The 19,435-nt window shown below is 38.2% G+C and overlaps 1 protein-coding gene across 5 annotated transcripts in view; it reads right to left on the bottom strand.

The window, feature by feature from the left end:
* The window catches only part of LOC124352955 (homeobox protein prospero-like), a 98,953-nt gene extending 82,679 nt beyond the window's left edge, over positions 1-16,274 (bottom strand). For 4 of the 5 annotated variants that reach the window (XM_046802706.1, XM_046802705.1, XM_046802704.1 and 1 more), the window contains exons 1-2: positions 16,183-16,274; positions 5,165-5,237 (exon numbers count right to left, since the gene is read on the bottom strand). The gene's annotated coding sequence lies outside the window, so the exon portion shown is untranslated. Of the gene's footprint in view, positions 1-5,164; positions 5,238-13,366; positions 13,491-16,182 lie in introns of those variants that run through there. The other variant, XM_046802703.1, reaches the window with a different exon arrangement.
* Between the last annotated feature and the right edge of the window lie 3,161 nt (positions 16,275-19,435).

The following is a 19,435-nucleotide window of genomic DNA, read 5'->3' on the forward strand; positions in this document are numbered from 1 at the left end:
CGCCTTAATTAGCGCGCTGCGTGGTTCGCGATCCCGGCCCACACCCTTCTTCGCGCCTTCTTGGTCGGGTGACTGGGTTACTACTCGACCCGACGCCTCTCAAAGAACGGACTGCCTGCGCTACTGTTGCGAGGTGTTAAAGACTCGAGAGAATGGCGCCTTCCCGGAGTGACTAAAGCGACAAAAGCTACAGTCGCTGGCAGGGAGGGAGGCCGCCAAGGTGGAAATTATCTTTTTGAATCGAGGCGAAGAAGTAGAAGACTTTTGTAGTCAAAAACCTCTCAGATGTGATCAACAATTATAAACAAAGTTATACGAACAAACAAATCCCGGTCTACACCCGGTCTAATTGAAAAAACTATGCAATCAAAAATGTTGTTATGTTCAAATCAGATACATTAACATTGTCCAAGACAACATATCAAAATGTCCTGGGAATTTTGGGTCTAAATGGCACAAGGTCCAGTTAACAATAAGAATTATTTGAAGATATGAAAGAATGGGTTTAATATGAAATGTTAAAACTTTTAGTGAGGTTTTTTAGTGGATTATAGGGTAGATACATTTTTCTAAGTTAAAACCCCTGGTTAAGATTTAGACTAATTTATTATTAAGCCTATTAAACTATCTACGTTAATTCTTGAAACTCTTTAACGGGCTCTGAGGAAGACGTGAAAAACATTAACATTTAATTTCAGAATTAGTCAACAAGACAACATATTAACATTTCCTGGGCATTTTTATTATTGATGGCATGAGGTTCAATTAACAGTAATAAGAATCATTTGAAAATATGAAAGAATGTGTCAAATATGAAACGTAAAAATCTTTTAGTAAGGGTTTTTTTTAATTTAGTGTATTATAGGGTACATATCTTAGGAAATTTTACTAAGTGTCTGAAAAAAACCCAGGTCAAGTATTGAGCCTTTTAAAATAATTTTCAAAATTAAGCCTCGAAACTCTTTAACGGGTTTTGAGGAAAACGTGAAAAACACTTAAAATGAAATATGTGTTGACATTTTTAATTTGAGAATTAGTTGGTGTATTCTTCATAGACTACAACGAACAGGGCCATCCTAATAAGCATTATTATTCACCACGAATACCCCTTGCATATTCGGGTACTTAGCCATGAATGTCGGACTTTCTTTCACAGCAATAATTGTAAAGAAGAAGAAGGGGGAGGCGGAGGTGTCCGTGCCCGGGGCCTCGGCATTGTTCTATCACAGCGGCTCTTGGCTAATGCTACGATATTGGCGCGGAAGACGCTATTCACTATTATAATCCGCGATATTGAAATCTTCCATTCTTGGAGTGAAAGGGGCACTGCAACAGTGGCGTCTTACCGATTGTCTTTCTCGCAATTAAAGTGTTCACCCTCCCCTCCCCCCTCCCACCGTAATGCCCCCTCCACGCCACCGGGGCCAATCAGATCTTTTGTTAAGTGCTGCTAATTGCCAGTTACCCAGTCGCTCCGGGTTAAGTTTACCAGAAGATTTCCGCATTTTAGGGACAGCTAGATTACTCATATAATGTGTAATTAATTTAAAATAATGACAATTTATTAGTAGTCGTTACGTTAACGATACGGTATTTAGCTTTAGTGTTGGTTAACCGTGCAGTAAAAATATTTAATGTGTGTTATTTACAGGACCCAATGTCGAGGAACGTAAGTGCATCTGGGAGGTGTGAAATTGGGAAACCGAGTTACTGAATCAGTGTAGACTGACACAATTGTGGTACTTCTGTCTAACACGTAGCCGTGGTACGATGTATTTCAATGTCGAGGAACGTAAGTGCATCTGGGAGGTGTGAAATTGGGAAACCGAGTTACTGAATCAGTGTAGACTGACACAATTGTGGTACTTCTCTCTAACACGTAGATGTGGTACGATGTATTTCAATGTCGAGGAACGTAAGTGCATCTGGGAGGTGTGAAATTGGGAAACCGAGTTACTGAATCAGTGTAGACCGACACAATTGTAGTACTTCTGTCTAACACGTAGCCGTGGTACGATGTATTTCAATGTCGAGGAACGTAAGTGCATCTGGGAGGTGTGAAATTGGGAAACCGAGTTACTGAATCAGTGTAGACTGACACAATTGTGGTACTTCTCTCTAACACGTAGCCGTGGTACGATGTATTTCAATGTCGAGGAACGTAAGTGCATCTGGGAGGTGTGAAATTGGGAAACCGAGTTACTGAATCAGTGTAGACTGACACAATTGTGGTACTTCTCTCTAACACGTAGCCGTGGTACGATGTATTTCAATGTCGAGGAACGTAAGTGCATCTGGGAGGTGTGTGAAATCGGGAAACCGAGTTACTGAATCAGTGTAGACCGACACAATTGTGGTACTTCTCTCTAACACGTAGCCGTGGTACGATGTATTTCAATGTCGAGGAACGTAAGTGCATCTGGGAGGTGTGAAATTGGGAAACCGAGTTACTGAATCAGTGTAGACCGACACAATTGTAGTACTTCTGTCTAACACGTAGCCGTGGTACGATGTATTTCAATGTCGAGGAACGTAAGTGCATCTGGGAGGTGTGAAATTGGGAAACCGAGTTACTGAATCAGTGTAGACCGACACAATTGTAGTACTTCTGTCTAACACGTAGCCGTGGTACGATGTATTTCAATGTCGAGGAACGTAAGTGCATCTGGGAGGTGTGAAATTGGGAAACCGAGTTACTGAATCAGTGTAGACCGACACAATTGTGGTACTTCTCTCTAACACGTAGCCGTGGTACGATGTATTTCAATGTCGAGGAACGTAAGTGCATCTGGGAGGTGTGAAATTGGGAAACCGAGTTACTAAATCAGTGTAGACCGACACAATTGTAGTACTTCTGTCTAACACGTAGCCGTGGTACGATGTATTTCAATGTCGAGGAACGTAAGTGCATCTGGGAGGTGTGAAATTGGGAAACCGAGTTACTGAATCAGTGTAGACCGACACAATTGTAGTACTTCTCTCTAACACGTAGCCGTGGTACGATGTATTTCAATGTCGAGGAACGTAAGTGCATCTGGGAGGTGTGAAATTGGGAAACCGAGTTACTGAATCAGTGTAGACTGACACAATTGTGGTACTTCTCTCTAACACGTAGCCGTGGTACGATGTATTTCAATTTGCTGGCAGGTGTATACAAACTATGTACGTAGATAATAGTAGTATAGTACACTGCAAACTAAAATATTCGTTAAAAGATTCAAATTACTATTAATTTTTTATCCAAACATCTCTTTCTTGCGGGAATTTTAATGAGACCGGATTTAAAATTAAGAACAAGCACATATGAATCAAGTTTAAAATGTACATTTTCTAGATGTTCAAAGTTCAAAAAGTCTTTATTCAATAATTGTATAACATGCATTTATGCATTTCATGTGCTTCGCAAAGCACGTCTGAAATGAGAAAGAAATTAATTTTAGTCTATCTCTCTCTCTCTCTCTCTCTCTCTCTCTCTCTCTCTCTTCTCTCTCTCTCTCTGTCCGAGTGATGGCTAAGGCTTTACATTCCGATTTTCAATTCAGATATAAGTATTATAACAACAAAAATTAACAACAAATGTTTAGATATTTTTAAAGTTTTAAACATTTTCATTTTTTCCACAATCATTTCAAAGAAAATATCATGGGGCGTAACTTCAGGAAGAGTACTCTACAACTGACTGAGACCATTAAGTTGATTATTTATCAGCGCAAACAATCCTAATTATAACAAAACAAGTCTGTGTCCCTTACCGACTGGTAACCCTTCTAGGCCCACGCCAGATCGTTAAGGGAAGCAGGACTGCATTCTAAGATGTAGTCCTTGAGTGCCAGCGAGGGCTCTCCGATCCCTTCACGCGCGCTTTGTATGCAACCCAACCCTTTCCTCAAGTGATCGCACCGGACTCAAAAATTGCCCCCCTCCCCCGCTTCCCCACCCACTATTTGTGCCCGCAATAATCATCCCCCAAGAAAGCCCGTACGTCACACGTCTTCGAGTGGCGGGGAGAGTTATAATTGCGTCTGCAGTCGGGTGTCAGCGGGCAATGGTTGTGATTGCACGCGATCAGCCGGTGCAAGCTTGCATACAATCGTATGGTATGGTTCTTGCAGTCTGCAATCATTTATATTCTGACATAGTTTTCAGTTGCTTCTGTTATGTCCTTCACAGGTTTCAAACATTAGACTATTTCTCTGAGCGCTGAAATATCCGAATGCTCAGAGGCCTTGAAATAACGGCCGATGCATAGAATTTAACGGGTTTTAATTTTGAAATCAAGTTTCCATTTCTGCCCGTAAACTGTCAACGGTATACACGAACAGTGATAATTAATGACACCTTTTAAATAAAATTCAATACAAAGATATTAACCAGACGAATTTCAGTATTACATATTAAAAACGCTAACAAATAGTTTGAACGCTGCTCGTACAGTTCTAACAAAACATTACATCACAAGTAAAGTAAACAATATACATCAAAAGTAGGCCTAACTGCATTGCATATTTATTACTGCGTTAAACATACTACATTTGTAATATGTAGTATATTAGTTGAATAAGTAATATGTAAAAGTTCAAATAATATTATGAATTGTATTGTTAAAGGAAAGAAAAACAATTGTGATGGGGATAAAATAAAGTGAAGAAGAACAGTTATTACTTAGGGTGTACATTTTTGGTTTCCAAGCAATCAAATTGATATATGGTTTTTTCTGTAAATACGTAAAGGAAATAACTTTGCAGTAAATCCGTATTACTGCAGTTTCAAGTAAATCCTCATTACATATCTTCCAGTATCTGCAAAAGAAATTGTGCTAATGATTGATTATACTCAGTCGTTAATAAAGTATCATACATAAGTTCCAAACAGAAGCTTGTTAAAATATATATGATAAATGATTATCATATTTCCTGACGTTTAAAATGAAAATAATTTTTTAATATTCATGTTTATTGGAATAATACTAATAAATTTTCTATGATCCTAAGTAGATATTAAAAATAAAAATACTCAACATTAATTTTGCACCTGCTAACAGAAAAAGATACGAATTTAATCCAAAAGAAAAATGCGCAGTTTTTTTTAGATATTTGAATACGTTTTAAAGCTTAATTTATTTAATTATCTTACAAAAAGATGTGTAAAAGTACTAATATATTACCTTGAACTTAGCGATGGTGACTCCGTTCTTTAATACTTAGAAGTGAAAGTTACAATTTGAAGGAAGAGGTGTGCTGAAACAGAAAGAATTCAATTAATAGAGACTCCAGGTGAGTTTTAAAACTAACAGATTATTAAATGATGATTATATTTCACTCGATGTCAAAGAATTATTCGTTTTAAAGGCAATTCAAAACTAGGTACGTTATAATTTCACACAGTACGTACATCTTTTCTTTTACATTTACATTTGGTTGGCTTCATAAATTGAAAGAATTTATAAGGAAACTAATGGAAATTGCGATTTAAAGTTTAAACCAAACGATCAGTTCCCGAGTTAGAGAGATAACGGGGCATCTGCTGATACCTTATCAGTAAAAGGAGATAAGAGGACAGCTGAGGTGTCGCATCTGTTCCTTGTTATAAATAAATAGAGGACTGATGTCATTGTTTTTAACAATAAGATACAGGAACATGGACATTCAGTACTTTTATAAAATCACATTCATATACTAAATTATATCTAAAAAAACAGTAGACCCACATATAAGATCATCATTATTTGTATGTTTATACATTTTAAATATATTTAGATTTGTTGAAACTACTTAAAATCTGTTTAAAACTAGACGGAATGCAGAGATAAAGAGTTTCGATTTACAAGTGGAAAACATACCAAATTATTTCTACTTAATATTAAACAATACTACACTACTATTATAAACCCATGCAGTTTAATAACTTAAATATGCTGCTACTGGTTTCGTTCAGGATGAAATTTCAAAACATATTACACCTATTTAGTTAGCGGTATTCCGTTTTAAACGCATGGTAGTCATAGAAACCCCACTTAGCCAGGTTATGAATGTACTGAACTGATTGAATCACTGGTTTTGAATATACTTACTTTATAAATTTACAAATATTGGGCGTTTACTATCTCGTATCTCTAATTCTGTGCACCCCACATAATGATTTATAAATTAAAAGCCCACATCTTGACAGGAGAAAAACCGCTAGGATAGTTTTAAAATATTTATTATTGTTCTGACCATCTCACTGCACGTTTATGTTCCTTTTTAAAAATAAAATATAACTAAAAATCTTTTGATAGTAGGCTATCTATAAGGTATAACAATGTTTAATATATCCTCAAACAGCTTCAAAGTCAATAATTGTTATCAAAAGCAAATAAGGAGTCCCTACATCTCTCGGGAAATCTCGTAATTGTGTCCTACCAACAGGGCCGTACTCAGATTGGCGGACCCCGGAAAAAGATATTTGGCCGGGCCCCGTCATGCACCGCCATCCGCCCCTGAACAAGTGTTCCGGGGCTTCCCGGCAAAATTGTCCGAAAGAACCGGTCTGGATACGAACCTGTCACCAACCCAAATCTGCTAAAATAACTTCTATACGCTTTTCCCTTGACTCCTTTGAACAAAATTCATGATTTAGAAACATTAGAGTCGTGCCTAGTGTTGTCTTGTCCTTCAGATGTTTTAACAATTAGTGAATATTGTCCAGATGAGAATTTTAAAGATCGATTTGAAATATTCAAAAAGCAATTTCTATGGTGTTTGCTAACTGAAATACATCTATTTCAAAATGTACAACTAAAAGCCCTGAGAAGTTTATAAGAAACCAGTTCTACGGAGTGGCTCAAATCGATCGATAAAGTTCCATCGACGAGTCCATAGATCGCAGCACCGTCCGAGGGCTGATAGTTCACCGTTTCGCCACGTGGAGCGCCCACCCTCACGCATGTTTCAGCAAATATTTTGATGAAGCGAACGCCTGGCACCCGCAATTACCGATTATTGACATAATTATTCCACGACAAACACGTACTCCCGCACAGTACCGCTGTAGCGGCCGGCGGCAGAATATTTTTGTAAAAATTGTTTCTAATTACGCTAACGCCACAAGCAAGGTTGCGAGGGCCGAAATTGATTACGGCAATTTGCAATTTTACCACAACAACGCGGCTTGGGCCGAAGCAAGCGAGGGTGACTGTCGCAGCGGAATTACAATAGATTCCGTAGTTGTCAACTAGTCAGTGCAGTGATTGCGTGCAGTATTCATCTATCCTGAGTCAGCATTGTCAGCTGCTACGGCTCGTGTTTAATTTATCATACCGGCAGTTTTCAAACGTGAAACACTCTGAATCGGCGACGAAAATAGGTGAAAATGGTTCGAAAAATTGTTACATTGCATGGAACCCACGATACTTCCCTTCCAAACGCAATCATAGTGGGCGTTAACTACGTTTTTCACACAATAACGGCCTTAAAGGGTTGAAATTGCGGTTCCAAGAATCACAAAGTTTTTTCCGTGACTTCCAACATAATTCTCATCAACATCACAGGATTTGTTTGCGTACTGTTCTTTAATAACATGCGCAGTGATAAGTATTATTTTTTTTCAACAAACAGTAATTATCATCGCTTATACTCCTATCCCTATCTTTTACCAGTCCAATATCAATTTTCATTTATTTAATTTCCACCGAAACAGAATTTACAATATGAAATATCATATTATCTGCAAATATATTCTACAATCCATAGGTCATTCGAATCCGGTTTCAACCATAACAGGTATTAAGTGACAACAATTAAAGTACGTTGTTACGTAACACCATAGATCCTGATGAATCCTATTGTGGTTTTAATGTAAAAGTTAAGGAATTATTTACATGACCGGGAAGATAAAAATATCTAATTGTGACATTAAAGTAACTGCAGTGAAATAAAGCCTGAGGGTCGGGTCAATCAAGGGTTGAGAACGCGGGGAGTTGGGAGTAAATGTCTTGTTTTACCGAAGGGGATCATCCCAGGCCAGATTTGCATAACACATGCTTGCCGTCTCATTAAGTTGCATGTTGGCACACAAGAAAACATTGACAGGCTAAACAACCGTTCTTAATGTTGTCTGTTCTCAGATAGCCGTCTCCTGTCTCGTCTGAACTGCCGCAGTCGCCATGCTCCTCCCGCCCTCTGAGACAATATCCGCTCTCAGGATCAGTAAGAGACTACTTTGTACTAATCCGGAGTCTCTCTTATGTTACAACTTTGTCAGTAAATACTAAATATGTTTTATTACAGATTGAGAATAAAAAAACAAAAACAAAACAATTACATTTAACCGACGTTTACAATACTGTAAACGTTAGTCCAATCGCAGTTAGAGTAATAACGTTGATCCTTATACAAGTTTGTATATTATTTCTCTGAAGAGGTTATACTTGGTTTGCACTTATAAACTATCATTGCATGAGTGTACTAATTCTGTTTCTAATAATTTTTGTGATAACATATGATCGTTAACTAATTCCCACTTTTTGGCAGTTTAAAACACGAATAATTAAAAAAGAAGAAAGTTGTTAGCTTTGAAAAATTGACCTTGTGGCGAATAACAAAATCCATTAAATTCTTGCCTTATTGACTCTTGAAGATATCGCTAGGAAAAGAGGTGAATCTCTAAGAATGGTGACTTGGTTTTCAACATCAAGAACAGCGTCTCATGCGGTGAGAAAGTCTGATTAGGCTGTCCGGATGACAAAACAAAACAATCTGTTGACTCAGTATTGGGGTTTGGATGAAATTAAATTAGTACTAACTTAAATTATAAGATCTTACTTCTATAATTTCTCTGCAAAGTAAAGAAAAGATTACATTTTAGTAACAAAGTAAAGCGTGTTTTAGAATTACGCGGAAAAAGTGGTAATATTGTACTTGTTTCAAGTTAACCACATGTTGTTGGATTTTACATATTAATGTGAATCTGAAATGAACCAAACAATTGACGATAAATTAACAAAACGGTCCGGCCAGATTGGGTCCTAGTGATGCGTTTCCTCGATCAGTCCGCGAAGATCACCTGTTTCATTTCAGATAAAAGAGGAAAATTTGCCAGTTGAAGAGGCTAGAGCGAAGCGACACGCATGCATATTTGAGGGAAAGAGAGCGGGGTTAACGTAGTCCGGGGAATTCCATTGTGGAAGGGTTGTCCGAACTGTCCAAATAGCGATGGAAGTGCATTGGGACGACTGAATAACTAATAAGTGCATCCTATAGGGGCGCAAAAACCACGCGGACATCCAGGGACTGCACTCTCCGACGCAATCAACATACCGCGTTTGCATTTTGAATAACACAGGGGGAGGACAAAGAGTTCAACTCGAAACAATTGGACTGCATAGAGAATGCTATGCTTGTCGTGTATTATTGAAAAAGCTGTGGGCATATTCCCGCGGGTCTGTGGTTCGCGGGGCGGCCACGCGACGGCAGCGCTACACCTGTGGTTCCGGCAGCCGCCGCCACGACACTAGCGCTCGTTGCCGACACTAGCGCCGTGCGGAATCCTCTTGCACTACTGCGCCCCCTTCTTTCCCTTGTCGATCTCCCTTTTACTTCCTTTCGCACCGAACAGCCCGCCGCACCACCGCCACTCGAGCTAACTAGCCCGCGCCAAAATGAGCAAAGTACTAAATTAGGTGCTTTACTAAGCGGCAGTATTTTTTACAGCTTCCGGTCTTTCTTTGGGGTGGTTTCTACTTAATTATTCATAACGAAGAAGTTAAGATGTTGTCTCACACATTCTGGAGACGCAAAGGAATGTTTCTAACCGCAAAAAATAAGAGTAGTATTTTATTTCGAATATTTTACGTCAAATTTTCACGAATAAGCTATATACACCCTTTTTTCGCTTTCATTACGTTAAGTTTAATACTTTTATTTAACTTGTTGTTATGCGTAACATTAAAGTTTCAATTTCCTCTTTCCTATTTTAGTATTAAAACACGGAAGAAAGGTCTTATTTACATAATGAATATTTTGAAAAGAATAAATAAAAAAGCCAATTCTAAGTAGATTCGTTCATACAAGATCGAGTTATATTAACGACTTAATGTAACGTTACTTTACTAACAAGTTAAACTTAATCTAATTACTAAGAAATATACACGAGCCAAATTCCTAGAAACATGTATTTGGATACACAATATGTTTCACAGGTAATATAAATAGTGTTCTCTTCTTCAAATAGATGACATAGATTCCTAGCCATTACTTTTTATATAATTATATTTGTATTCAATAACCGGCAAACAAATTCTCGCAAAGAGTATGGGCTCGCGATCACCATTCTAACTCCCTCTATTGTCTATCGGAAGGTAGTAATATTACACTTTCAAGATTAACTAACACGTTTCACAACATTGCTCAGTCGATAACGCTGTACCAAACTTACACTTTCTAAAATCACAATCCAACTGTAACAGATTATTTTAGATAACATATCATACTTAACTAGAATTTGCCTTATTTGTAATTAAGGAGCACAATTTACAGTTTTTAATACTTTTTACAAATAACTTCTTAAAAAGGTATAAATTAGTAATCGTAATCTTAAACTGATCTCAATCTGGAATAAAATTTAATTTTATGTATTTTGAGTTTGGCCACGGACGAAAAACTAGTTACCATCGACGTAAACTTAGTATCTAAATGGCAAATACAAATAGTTTGCATGTACTAAAAGTATTCCATTGGTTCAAGTCTGCGGTATGAATAATAAAGTGAATACATGAACCCAAACAATTTATTTTCATATAAAATTAAAGTAAAAGTGATTTTTGTTTTCGACAGATGTAACATAATCGTAAAATGCGTGTACACTTATTGTAACTTGTATTGAGAAGTTGCGCCGTGGGGATTTAGTCTGCAATATGTTTAAATTACGTAAAGAAGTAAATTGGGATTTGATTAGTTGTTTCACAATTGAATATATTTTTTCATTTGGTTTTTTACGAACCATACTGGCTCTTATTTTATTTGAATACGTATATATTAGGTTAGGTATGGCGATTATTCGATTATTAAGGTTATTATCAAAGTTCAGCCACATGAGATTATATCTCTGTTACTGCTTTTTGAAGTTGAAAATCTCTATTTGTGCCCAGTATATACACAGTAGAAGTAGATTTTACACACAAAATTTTTACATCTTTGAATTTTCGTTTTTGTGAACGTTCCATTAATATTTTGAACCACTGATTCGAACCACTGATGGCGACTAAGGGTTCACAACGGTTACCAAGCCACTGTAGGCAAAATAGTGTCAATTGTGGTAAAACAGAAGGTAAACACTGTTGTTTTGTTAATATGTTTCGCGACAAACAAAGGAGCGCTCCACACGGCAGTCAGTACGCCCGAGGTCACTGAGATTTTATAGAGTCGAGTTTACCTTAAAACAACATGCCTCGAATTGGATAAACTGAACGAAGCATAGACCAACGAAGCCGCTCATCGTTTCCTCCTTGTTGATGTTAATGTTGCGAGCGTAAATTTACAGTGTATAGTATCATTAGAGCTCTTTGGTTTTCATTTTACAATCGATTGCTTTGCACTAGAGAGAAGTTTGCACATTTTGGAAATTTTGTGCCCACACTGTTTTGGACTCGAAATTTGTACCTGTTAATGAATTTTTAAGCAACCTCGTTTTGTAGGATAACGAGACGATTATGGCCTGTTTCCATAATAGGTCAGTTATGTACTTGACAAATGAAAATGCAAAGTTTGTACAATTTTACACGACCAACGATTCTATTTTGCAAGATTTCTTTTAAGGATTGAAATTTACATAAAACTTCTGAAAACCCCTCTTTACAAAGTTGCAACACTAATAATGCTCGTTAAGGTATTGTTATTGTTATATTTGCTATGCGTGAATTTCGTTATAAGATTTCTACCACTCTCGCTTTAGCTTAAATTGGTGCCAAAATGTAGTGTTCAGTTCAGAAAATTAGAACACGAAGATATTACAATTACACTCTCTAAAACACAATACAAAACACCAAAACCGATTTCCTCTAACGAACGCTTAACGAGTGTTCGAACACTGGAATGATATCGAACAATTAGTTAAGTCGTATTTAATTGAACGGCAAATGATGAAGCCCGGGAGAATTTAATCGGTTAGAGACACTTAACGCAACATAACAAACATCATTAACTGCAACAACAAAGAGGACGTGTAAGACTATTAGAATGGCGTTGTAATTAAAATGGCACTGTTATCTCTAATTTCGAAATGAAACATAGTTACATCGGGGCTCAGGGCTAGTTTTAAAGCTGGACATCAAAGGGCAATCTATTGCCGATATGCTTTGCCGCTTTCGCATTTCATATTGTATCATCTCTTCCCGTTTATTTAGTTATCGACCCGACTGACAAAGGGCAGGCTATTTTGTTGCCATGCTCTTCAACCACACATCAAAGATCGCGGTGCTGCCGAACGCCCTATAATCCTTCTATTAGGTTTTTAAACGATTGCTACGTTTTACTCGATATACGTTTTTACACTTGAATTGCTTTTATGTTTTATTACGCACTATTAAAAATGGTTGTGTTGTTTAATCATCACACTTAAAACGTTTTAACGTTTTCATTAAAAACTTAATTCGCTGACACTAGAGTTAACATTTTTTATGTTAGTCATTATTGTTCTAAACTATTTGTATTTAAATTAAAATGTACACACGTTTCAAATGTATAGATAAGTGATAGTAAAGTATTTTTTGGTTGTAATTTCTCTTTTATAACAATTTAGAAATAACAGTAAACTTACATTAAATTTAAAAATATTTAAAATTTCAACTGTTAAACATGTCAGTACGTTAAAACAATCGTACTTTCTGTACAGTTATCGGTATCTTCGTTACTCTACTTCGTTCATTTACTAACTTCGAGTTTTATTATTTAGAGTTGTATATTTTAACAGACATATACAGTCTTATTTGATTTAAAACTTGAAACTGTTAAGAAGCTGTTGTAGATAGAATTGCAAAAGTCTATTTTTTAAACAGTGTCATTGTACGCGAAAGTACTATACCTACTGTGTTTAGTAGAATTCGGAAAAAAATCTAAACATGGTATTGTTAGTTACTAGTTATAATCCAGCAAAAAGTTGTACACAGCAATAAAAAATAAAACCTCAGATAACGAATACGAATGAAATTGAATTGTGGAAATGGAATGTAATAACGAGTGAATAAACGAGTCAACTTTCGCATACGAAAAAATCTAAGTCCTTATCACCAAACAGGGTTATCGTAATTTTCGAAAAAAAAAAAAAAAATTTAAATACTAAGATTTGTGAAAGAAGTCGATTATTAAATAAAAGAATGAGTTAAGCGACTCACCTGTTCGCACACACACCTACACACGCGTGAACACCCGCACACACAACAGTCTCCTGAGTCCCATCTCCTTATCCCGCGCGACAGCGAGCATCTACTGTCTACTGTAGCCACTTGGACTTGCAAGCCGACTTGGACTACGAGAAAAAACGACGCGGATACGCCGGCGCCGCCCCCAGCTCCCACCCCCACCAGTCTTCGCCTTCATTATTTTTACCGCCCCTCCGCCACCCCCGCGCTCCGCCTCCTCCGAGTGGGGAGTCGAGAGGAAAAACTGATAAAAAGGGTAAAAGATTTGATAAGAGATCGCTGCCGCTTTCTTTTCTTACCCCTTCCACCGAGCCCGAGACGATGACGCCGGAAAGTTTTCCGGAGGTTTAATAACCCATTTTCCGGTCCAAATGGAAGCGGAAAAACGGTACGGCCTGGAAAAGGCAGAAGACACCGTTCCGACCCCCGACTGTTCGGCCGCGGTCGTCGCTTCTCCATGAATCGATCATTTTGGACCCCCCACCCCCCACAATTGCATCTGACCCCTCGCACCGCTGCATTTTTCCTCTGAAGGTTAATTACATTACTCGTATTTTTCCAATTGGCGTTTTTCACAACACGGCTTCACTATAAATATGAAACTGTTTATCAATGAACTCACCTGATTTTTATCGAGTCCACTGTTTGTTTATAACTTTACATGTGCTCGACTCTAGCAGCTTTGTTCGCACAAACGATTCGGTTTTTTTACCCACTTGTAACGGGTCCGGGCACCTATAGTGTTTGTCGCTCAGTGAAAACGTTACCCACCCTTATATTATAACACTATTTTGTACTTGACGCTTTACAAAACTCACTGCTCTTTCCAGCTATCATTTTGTATTGTAAACACTCCATTATAAATATGTATCCTACAAGAATGTCATTTTGAGGGAAAAACTTACAACCGTTTATATGACTATTCTAAGCGCCACTGTTTTATACCATTGTATCCATAACACAACACAATAACACAACTATACAAACAATGGTTATTATTAGATTCTTGATCAATATGGCTTCTATTTGTTAATTTTTTGTAATATTATTCCTTTTTTTGTATTATTCCTTTTTTTGTATTATTCTATAAAACTTGTATTATTCTATAAAACTTGTATTATTCTATACACTAACTTAGAACTTAGCACACACTTTGCCACGAAATGTTAACGAAACTTAGGTACCGTATTGAATAAAGTTAATTACACATTTAAATCGGTCCGGATATAACCTCTTTATGGGACAATTATTTGGCAACTTTAAATACAAATTACAAACAAGATAAAATAACGCGTTATATAACATAACGGAGAGGACTATTGATCAGTGTGGAACTGATGGACGAGCACACACTCACACACACGCACGCACACAGCTGATCAATAACGCACTATGCCATTCACGGCCGTACTACAGCATCACGTCAGTTTGCGGTAGCGGGGCTGAGATTCATCCTTGGCGGGCGTCGCGACGCCTCGTCCCCGCATCGATACTCGCCGCCTCCCGTACTTCTCGCGCTCTTCTGAGATATATTCTATTTCGCAGGCTTTTATACACGGATTTAAACGGCTTTAATGTTACTATACACGCACTTTTCTTACTTTAATTATTACAAGAAACTATTATACTTGTTCTGTAAGAACAAATATTTTAATATTACTGAAAAAAGAGTATTGATAAGTGATTTCACTGATAAAATAGCTGACACAACTTTAATAGTTTTTATTCATAATTGATTATATGTACTTAGATTTTACTAAAATACAACGTTGATTTCTCTTGGAACCTCAGTTCAAATCCTTATATTTATATAAGAGATTTTATTTCAACTCAAAGTTATATTCCACTGAATGCTATTGAAATACTGTAATAATTTAGTTTTTCATTGTGTATTTCATTTGTTGTAGGCACAAAACCGTTTAATTTAAAACAAATTTCTCTTTAATATGCGTGCGTGCTTCAAATTCGCTCGCATTTTGCACAAATTCCAGACATACATTGAGTGACAGTTAACAAATTATACGATAATCAAGGCACCACGTACCAACGATTGACATAGAGAATACGTCCGTATTATAATAAGAGAAAAAAGTTATCTTAATCACTTTTTTAATTGACTGGTGTTAAATTTACAAGTATGAAATAAGTATAAGAACTAGTCATTACAAATACTTAAACATTTACTTTTCAGTAATATTCTGACTTGAGATTCGGTAAAGACAATTTTGAAAAGCGTTTAATGGCCTAAATAAACAGTTATTGATATTTCCACTGGAGAGATAACAATCATGATTTACAGCCAGAGAAAATTAAACATTACTGTTTAATAGGTGTACTATTGAAACAGTCCTACGATTAAATTTTGGAAAACTGTCCCAAACGCAACACAGTTAAAAAATATTTAAAATGCGAAAAAACAGCTTGGACAATTGTAAAACCATGATATAAAAGGAAAATATTGAAAATAGTTTATAACATTCAAGGGCTTGATAAGAGTTATCAGTAGGGCTAACAATATAGTAAAAGACAGTTAAACGTGAAAAATAGAAATAAACATTAAGTGTTGTTTAAAAGTACAGTGTTAATTTATAGTTATTATTAATTTGGAAATATATAAATTTAATTTATTTTTAGTTAGACTTGTACTTTGCTTTACCAGATAAACTGAACAATTTTGTATGAAATATAAAAAATATTTGAAAAAAAGATTAAAATATTTTTAAAAGTTATAATTTATTGTACTGTAATATAACACACTTATTACAAATTATTATCGTTAAGAGACTTACCAGAAGTAAGAGGGTAATCCGTAAGTGAGAGGACACGTAAGGGCACACGAGGCGGTCGCGACTCCCGCCCACCGTTACACTAAGAAGATCCCGAGCGTCGGACCTCGACGTCGCGGCGCCTGCGCGTCGGCCACGCGCGCATGAGTAAAAACGGCCGCTAAGGAACCGCCCTCTTCACAAGGTTTCGGGCGGCATCTTTTGGCCAAAACGAGAATTACACCGTTACACTTGAGCTGAACGAGTGAAGGGGGTGGCAGGGGGCGTCGGGACGCCCGTTCGGTGGCGCTTTCCCTGGCGGCGGCGACTGGCTGAACTACGCTCCTTCTCCTTACGTCAGTCGCCAAGACGCCTTGGAGACGTCTGGACGTGCGGTAGAGAAACCGCAGCGCGTGAAACATAACCTCAACATCCGTCCCTCATTGATAACCGCTGCACTATCAAACAGAACGATATCTACTCTACCCCTCCCCCTCCCACCGACTATGTAATTGACCATTGCACATAATAAGTAATAGTACCCATTGAACCGCATACTGGTTACTATGGCCATATGATTAGCCCCAATTGTTTGTTACGCTTACACATTTTTCACGTTCGCTTTCACTTCCAATAATGTCATTGGCTTGTGCGGTAAACTAATAGGAGATTTTTTATTGTAAATGCAGTAAATTCATAAAACGTTTTCTAACCAAATGTAATTACTTTAAAAAATTAGATACCTATAAAATAAAAAATAATACGTCAATAAAAATAACGTTTTAACTTCATTTTTGTAAAACGGACATGTATTAACAATAACTAGGAAAAATAAGAGTAATTTAAGTAATTTTAGAGGAGTTATGTCAATGGTTCACAGTTAAATATAGTATTAACTTTCCGATTATAAACAATTATCAAGAGAGCGTTCTATATTTTTGAAAAATAATAATGTGAATTCAGTTACACGTTGAAAACCTAACTTAAGACTACCTAAATCACTGAACTAAGCACGTAAAAAAACTGCCGATTCAGTTATCTCAATATTGAAAAAATCTGTGATGATAACGGAACCGTTCCCTTTGTTGACTTCCGGGCATTATGTATATTATTATAGCCTACTCATCAAAAGTAAAGTTCCTGCATTGTAACCACAGTTGCGCGTTAAGGCTATTCGATTAAATACTGCCGGTCATATTGATTGAAGTGTCGACACATGTTAGCCGGCCGTTGAATTAACTAATATAAGAATGAAACAAGAGAAAGATAATAGGGTTAAAGGCATATCCTTGAGGAATTCATCTATTAGGGGTGATCTTAAAGTGCGTATTAATGCCAGGCAACTGGTGGTACCCACACAGTATGCAAAACTACAATATTTGTGTTTGCGAAGGCCATTTTTATCACCGAACAGTATCCAGACCAGCTATCCTCGTGGTTGTGAGGGCCACATTTATCACCACACAGTATCACAACTACCTGTCATCTTGGTTGGGAGGGCTAGTTTTACCACCGAACAGTATCTAGACCAGCTATCCTCGTGGTTGGGAGGGCCATTTTTAACACCGCACAGTATCCAGACCAGCTATCCTCGTGGTTGCGAGGGCCACTTTTATCACCAAACCGTATCCAGACCAGCTATCCTCGAGGTTGTGAGGGCCACATTTATCACCACACAGTATCACAACTACCTGTCATCTTGGTTGCGAGGGCCACTTTTATCACCGAACCGTATCCAGACCAGCCACCTCGAGGTTGTGAGGGCCACTTTTATCACCACACAGTATCAAAACTACCTGTCATCTTGGTTGCGAGGGCTAGTTTTACCACCGAACAGTATCCAGACCAGCTATCCTCGTGGTTGTGAGGGCCACATTTATCACCACACAGTATCACAACTACCTGTCATCTTGGTTGCGAGGGCCACTTTTATCACCGAACCGTATCCAGACCAGCCACCTCGAGGTTGTGAGGGCCACTTTTATCACCACACAGTATCAAAACTATCTGTCATCTTGGTTGCGAGGGCTAGTTTTACCACCGAACAGTATCTAGACCAGCTATCCTCGTGGTTGCGAGGGCCACTTTTATCACCGATCCGTATCCAGACCAGCTATCCTCGAGGTTGTGAGGGCCACTTTTATCACCGCACAGTATCATAACTAGCTGTCATTGTGGTTGCGTGGACCACTTTTATCACCGATCCGTATCCAGACCAGCTATCCTCAAGGTTGTGAGGGCCACTTTTATCACCACACAGTATCATAACTATCTGTCATCTTGGTTGCGAGGGCTAGTTTTACCACCGAACAGTATCTAGACCAGCTATCCTCGTGGTTGCGAGAGCCACTTTTATCACCGATCCGTATCCAGACCAGCTATCCTCGAGGTTGTGAGGGCCACTTTTATCACCGCACAGTATCATTACCAGCTATCCTCGTGGTTGCGAGGGCCACTTTTATCACCGATCCGTATCCAGACCAGCTATCCTCGAGGTTGTGAGGGCCACTTTTATCACCACACAGTATCAAAACTACCTGTCATCTTGGTTGCGAGGGCTAGTTTTACCACCGAACAGTATCCAGACCAGCTATCCTCGTGGTTGTGAGGGCCACATTTATCACCACACAGTATCACAACTACCTGTCATCTTGGTTGCGAGGGCCACTTTTATCACCGAACCGTATCCAGACCAGCCACCTCGAGGTTGTGAGGGCCACTTTTATCACCACACAGTATCAAAACTATCTGTCATCTTGGTTGCGAGGGCTAGTTTTACCACCGAACAGTATCCAGACCAGCTATCCTCGTGGTTGTGAGGGCCACATTTATCACCACACAGTATCACAACTACCTGTCATCTTGGTTGCGAGGGCCACTTTTATCACCGAACCGTATCCAGACCAGCCACCTCGAGGTTGTGAGGGCCACTTTTATCACCACACAGTATCAAAACTATCTGTCATCTTGGTTGCGAGGGCTAGTTTTACCACCGAACAGTATCCAGACCAGCTATCCTCGTGGTTGTGAGGGCCACATTTATCACCACACAGTATCACAACTACCTGTCATCTTGGTTGCGAGGGCCACTTTTATCACCGAACCGTATCCAGACCAGCCACCTCGAGGTTGTGAGGGCCACTTTTATCACCACACAGTATCAAAACTATCTGTCATCTTGGTTGCGAGGGCTAGTTTTACCACCGAACAGTATCTAGACCAGCTATCCTCGTGGTTGCGAGGGCCACTTTTATCACCGATCCGTATCCAGACCAGC

This window comes from Homalodisca vitripennis, chromosome 1 (genome assembly GCF_021130785.1).
Source record: "Homalodisca vitripennis isolate AUS2020 chromosome 1, UT_GWSS_2.1, whole genome shotgun sequence".
Taxonomy (NCBI): Eukaryota; Metazoa; Arthropoda; class Insecta; order Hemiptera; family Cicadellidae; genus Homalodisca; species Homalodisca vitripennis.